Below are 6,600 nucleotides of genomic sequence, written 5' to 3'. Positions count from 1 at the left end.
ACGGAAACAGTAACCCGGCTTGGGTCTATCCTGGGGCTTTGGAACATCAGCTGAATGAGTAGACTTAGTATGAGCCCGTTTGGTACTACTGAAATTTCTCTTTTGCTCTGTAGGCTTTTGGGACCCTAACTTTGCAAACTGGCTCTGAAGCTCTGCCACTTGTTTTTTTAAAGGCACACAAGGCAAGTCTGAGTATTATTTCTCTACTAGCTCCCCCTAGTGTCTGGGAGTAAATGCGTTCTATATCTAAGACTATACGAGACTGAAGCACACCGGGTCGGATACAGCGAACTTGCAAGTGGGGTATTCTTCCTACAGACGGTAGGGGCGGGCGAGAGAGTCTTCATTACTCATGTAATGAGTCATTTAACCATATACCGACTTACGAAGATGATTTATTAACATAAAAATGCTGCCTTGTGTCCCTTTAAGTCAAGCACTTCATCACTCTGCGGTAGTACAGTTTTCTCGGGCTGTTTAGGTTTCTGGTTACAAAGCTGACCTTGGAGTTTTGTGACTTGTCTTCTTAACTCGTCAATCTCACACCCCTCTGATGTACTATTTTGTTCTATATCAGATGTTTTTGCAGATATCACATGTGAACTAACCTTCTGTCTGTGCACATTCATATGCTGTCGCATACGGCTCTCTTTGGCAGAGTGTCTATTTTCTTCACTGCGTAACTGCAACAGCAGTTTGGAAAATGAAGGTGGGTTGTCTCGTTTACTCTCAAGCTGGAGGTTTGTTATTAATGTGTCATTCCAACATCCTCTACAGAATTGCTTTAAAAGCTGTTTATCAGCTTCATTAGCACTAATGGCACCTCTTTTCATTGCTTTCATGAGGACAGCTTGTAAGCGTTGTAAATACAAGGAGGCTTTTTCTCCTGCATTCTGCATTGTATCCAAGAACTGTGCAAAGAGATCATCACCGTCCTCAACTGTTTCAAAAGCAGAGTCTAGAATGTCAAGGTATGCATTAGGCAAAGCTGTTGTTCCCAATTGTCTTACTATGTCTAATGCTGGAGGTAGTAAACTGTCTAGTATCTTTCGAGACCGGAGCAAATCAGAAAGTGAGGGGTCCTGCAGGATTAGTTCAACCATACCTCGCCAGGTCTCATAGTCAACCTCATTGCTAGGCCGTGGACCCAGAAAACACTCGAAGCCTGAATGATGTCTGCAGGTGGGAAATTGCTTCATTTCTCACTAAATGTTCAACTACCACGCGTTGTATTTCAGGTGGATTTATATCAGCCACATCAAGGATTGATGTTCTCTTCTTAAAGAGCATAGAGCGTACAGTATCTGGGCTATGACACTCTTCTGTGTTTATAGCTCCTTTGTTAGACGTGGAAGGATTATGTACTGGAGTGCTTGCACCTAATGCAAGTTTTGGTTCATTCACAGCCGTGGTAATGCCAGCACATGTGGTTGTGGCCTGAGATAATTGCTCTTTCAGGAGTTCATCAAATGTTTGTCCACTAATTGCCGCTAATTTCTGAAGCTCAGCAAAGTAGCAGGCAGTGGCTTGCTTGGTTGCCGTTGGCAAGTAGGCGCTAGACAAGAGTGATATGACATAGGGGATGTTATGTGGGCTTCTAAAAGTGTATGGCAACATAGTTTCAAGAGCCGCTATGGCAGAACAGCTTTCAAATTCTATTATAAACTTCCCTATGAAAAGGTGAGTTTGGGTCATCTACTCTGATATGTCTATTGACATGGCCATAATGATTTAGAAATTCAGCAAGATCTTCGTCTGCTTCTGAATCAGTCAACCCACGGACTATCACTGAGTTTGCAATGTTAACGTTTTCAGTGTTAACAATATCCATGTTTGTTTTTCTTTTGTTTGCTTAACTTCACTCTTTTTTTTCAGAATATTTGCTATTACTGTCCTCCTGGCTGGCTCGCCAGTTTTGTGTAACACGTGTTCCACTGAAGACCCTTTACTACTTTTGGAGAATAAGGAACACCAGGGGAATGGACCAGAAAGCTAGGCTCGTACGGAGAACAGAGATTTTGATGGATAACTAAACAGATTTTTTTCTTTAATCAAAGAAGTAACCAAACAAAAAAATAAACATTCATTCACAAAAATGACTTGAGTTACTCTTTTCACATGTGTAAAATTCAATATAACTCCCCTTTAATAAAGAAAACAAAACCAAAATAAAATATTGTTGTCTTCTTATTCAATTATTTAATTATTGTTTGAATATAGTTTTAGGTTTCTTTGGCTTTATGAATGCTATTTGTAAAAGCAATTTTGGATTTAAGAAGGTTATTATGAACCTTAGTTTATAAAGGTTTATAATGTAGAGTAGGCTTAATTTTAGTTCAGGGTATTATGTAAATAGTTAAGAACTATAATCTACTTCCAGAATTGTAATCCTTAAATTGCTGTAAATATATCTATGTTAATCAAATCAATTTGATATGTATGTATTTGTATGTGGACTTCAAAAATAATTCAAAACCAAGACTCTCTGTGCTTACAGAGGCAAACCTCTTCAGTAGAATGAATGAAACCTCTCAATTTGAAATATATTCCACAAATGTAAACAGTTCAGTTCGTATGAATAACAAAAACCTCAAAGTTCGTCCGTAATCGTAGATGAATTGTTCTGTGGTCCAAAACGAAAATATTTAAATGCACTTATCGTATTCTCAAGTCGCGTCCAGCTGTTGCTATGGTGATCCTAGTTTCATTTCATTTCATTTCATTTATTATACAGGAAAGAATAAAAAGTAACACCAAGGTACAATTTAAAACGGGCCTGACTCAGTTTAAAAACTGGTTTCCAGCAGGTTCCTGTTCTGCAGAACATAAAACAATAAAACACATACCATATAAAACACACTCATAAACTACACAAACACAAGGACTATAAACATCAATGCAATCAATACAGACAGCTAGGACAATTTAACAACAATCAATGAGTACAAGTGTAACTGTTCAGTAAATAGGATTTGTATGTTTTTTTAAAACATGTGATAGATGGTTGCTTTTTTTATATTATATGGAATATCATTCCAAATTTTGGTATATATGTAAAAGAAAGATTTCTGACCATAGTTGTTTTTATATGAGGGGACTGGTATAAGTTCCTGTGATACTGACCTAGTGTGACGTACTGGTCTAGTATTATCTAATGGATGAATTGCATCAAATATTGGTGTAGTAGCATTTTGAATTTGAAAATAAAATGTAGCAGCATGACTGTTTATATAATGTTGAAAAGTTAGCGCATTTGAGCGTTTCAGTGCAATGCAGTGGTGAGACCATTTTGGGAGATTACTGTGAATTTTAAAAGCACGATTATATAGTCGTGCTATTGGTTCAGTAATTTCCTTAGTTGTAAGAGACCAGACTGGAAGGCAATAAGACATTGTAGATAACACCACTGCATGTAAGTACATTTCAGAAACAGAGGAGGAAAGATATGATCTGATCTTATTGTATACAAAAAGTTTCTGATTCAGTTTTTTTGTTAAATCAGAAATGTGATCCCGGTATGTAAGATGTGTATCAAGTATCACCCCAAGATATTTATAGGTCTTTGTCACAACAAGATCTTGTTTTGCAAAAGTAATTGGGTTAACATAGGAAAGACTTTTTCTAGGTGAGTGAAAATACATACATTCAGTTTTTTTCACATTAATGGTCAGATGATTCGCGTTTAACCAGTCATGTAAATGCTGGAGGTCCAATGTTAATTTGGAATTTATGACATCAGGATTTGGGTCAGAAAAAAAATAACAGTGTCGTCAGCATACAATAGGCATTCTGAATATTTACACACTTGTGGAAGATCATTTATATATAAAATAAAAAGTAAGGGTCCAAGAATACTGCCCTGAGGAACACCTGTGTCACAGGCTAAAGATTGAGATATTACATGATTAATTTTAACAGATTGCGTCCTGTGTGTCAAAAAAGATAAAAACATTTCTATCACAGATGAGGATAAATTAAATGAGTGAAGTTTATTTAATAAAATCTGATGATTCACTGTGTCGAAGGCTTTACTAAAGTCAATAAAAACAGCTCCAGTTATGTGACCTTTGTTAAGTGCATTACGTATTTGTTCTGTAAAGAGTAGTAATGCCGACATAGTAGATCGCTTTGCACGGAAACCGTGTTGGACGTTGTTGAGACAGTTAAAAAATTCTAAGTGAGAAATTAACTGGTTATGTAAGGTTTTTTCAAGTAACTTCGACATTGCTGGAAGTATTGCTATAGGTCTATAGTTTGACACAAGAGTAGAATCATCAGATTTAAATATTGGAGTAATTTGCGCTTTTTTCCACTCAGTAGGAAAGATCGAAAGTTTAATGCAAAGATTAATTAAATGCTGGAACAGAGGTATGAGGCTGTCAGCATGAGTCTTTAAAAATGAGGTGTTTAAACCATAAGTATCACATGTATGAGAATTTTTTAATGACTGCAATAGTCTTGTTACCTCATTCTGTGAGATCTCAGAAAATGAGAACTGATCAGATGTCAAAGAGAGAACAGGTGAAGAACAAGGAGTTGTAAAATTTGTTGCCAATTCTTTAACAGATGATATAAAGTAGTCGTTAAAAGCTCTTGCAATCTTGTCTAAATCTGATATGAGAGTACCTTGTAGCGAAATTTGAATATTGACATTCTTTTTCCTCACATTTTCGCCGGTGATGACTTTAAGGGTCTGCCACAACGCCTTTGGATTTGCGGCGGATAAAACAATTTGTTGTTGAAAATAGATCGCCTTAGCCTTACGCAGTTCAGCAGTACATCTATTTCTAATTTGTGCGAAATTATTTTTACTCTCCGTTGTTCGTTTTAACCTGTATATTTTTAACAGACAAGCCTTCTGTTTAGTTACTCTCGGGGTTGGCTCGCCGTCACGGAGGGGTTTTTTTTGTTGCTCCAAAATGACTAAAAGTTAGCGTAGAGTCTGTTTACAGCCACTCAAGCGGAGTTTGTCAGCCACAAATCAGTTTCACAGTGTTTGTTGTCTCCGTAGCACAGATCTCGTTGGCCAAAGATCACTTTCACTTTCACTTTTAAACCGATCAAAAAAACCTGACCAAGTCAGATGACTTAACACTTTATGACTACGTCATACTTATTTTCGTCATATCCGCATACGAAACCATATTATTTCTGCATTTAATTTATTTATTCATTTTCTTTAAGTTATGTTTCCATTTTTAAACATACATTTGGACTGTAGTTAATTTTCCAACAAAATAATTGTTTTATCATCTGTAACTTAAAATACTTAGGGTTCAGGTGGTTAGTTTATTTTAACCTGGGTTACAATAGCATAAAAAAGAACCTCTTCACACACACGCATGCACCCTCGTCTCTCTCATGCGACAATCAGACCAATCACGCAATGCATCACATATGTTTAAACTTTTATGTAGCCAGGCAACAATAATTTCAGCATGCATTCACTGTATACACCTGCATACAACGTGATGTTGTGACGCGATATTTCAGAACTGATGCAAGCCAAATGCAGCACTCTATTGAAAATTTATGTATGTATTTCTACTGTACCAAACTGCAATGAAGCAACTGGTCTGACTGGAGCCTCACTCTTCTACAGCACGCGTGCACACACAAACACATGTGCGCGCACACACACACACACACACACACACACACACACACACACACACACACACACACACACACACACACACACACACACACACACACACACACACACACACACTGGTTTCCATGTTTTGTGGGGACATTCCATAGACGTAATGCATTTTATACCATACAAACTGTATATTCTATTCCCCTTACCTGCCCCATTCCCTAACCCCAACCATCACAAAAACCTTTCTTGTACCTTAGATTTTCAATAAACATCACCTTGTTTGATTTATAAGCTTGTTTCCTCATGGGGACATCAAAATGTCCGCACAAGGTCACAAAAACACTGGTATTCCTACACTCAAAAAAATATTTAGGCCTAATTCATAAGATTTATGTATTTTGATTACATGTAGAATTTCCATCCATTTGGATTACATACTTTTAATCTAAAAAAAAACAAATAAACTTTATATGATAGATATTTTTTTAGATATATGTAAATGAAACCATTAAAATGTATGTAATTGTTTTACTTAATCCAATGTGTTTTAAATGCATTAAAAAAAATGGATTATGTATTCTTTATTAATAAACCCAATTCACTTAAAATGCATTACATTTATGTATCTTACTAATAAACCATTTATACAGTTGTATATATTCCTCCCCCATTCACCCTCCTTAATCACAATATGCTATAATAAAAAAACAGAATAGCCAGACCACTTGGTTTTACATTTTATCAGTTTATTTAATACTTCAAGGCATTACTCATAAGACAGCAAAAAAAGAGCGGCTAACAACTAGCATGACAGCCATGGCTTATACACCTCGTATTGTGTGCAAAAATAAATTAATAAGTGTGTTTCAGACATTTCAGCCACAATCAACCTCAATCCACAAATAAGAGCAAACATTTAAACAGGCTGCAGAAATACAAAAAACCCTGTAAAACTCGAGGTAGACATAAATCAGTGACAACAACATTAACATTTT

This window comes from Paramisgurnus dabryanus, chromosome 4 (assembly GCF_030506205.2).
Source record: "Paramisgurnus dabryanus chromosome 4, PD_genome_1.1, whole genome shotgun sequence".
Taxonomy (NCBI): Eukaryota; Metazoa; Chordata; class Actinopteri; order Cypriniformes; family Cobitidae; genus Paramisgurnus; species Paramisgurnus dabryanus.
This window is presented reverse-complemented; position numbering follows the sequence as displayed.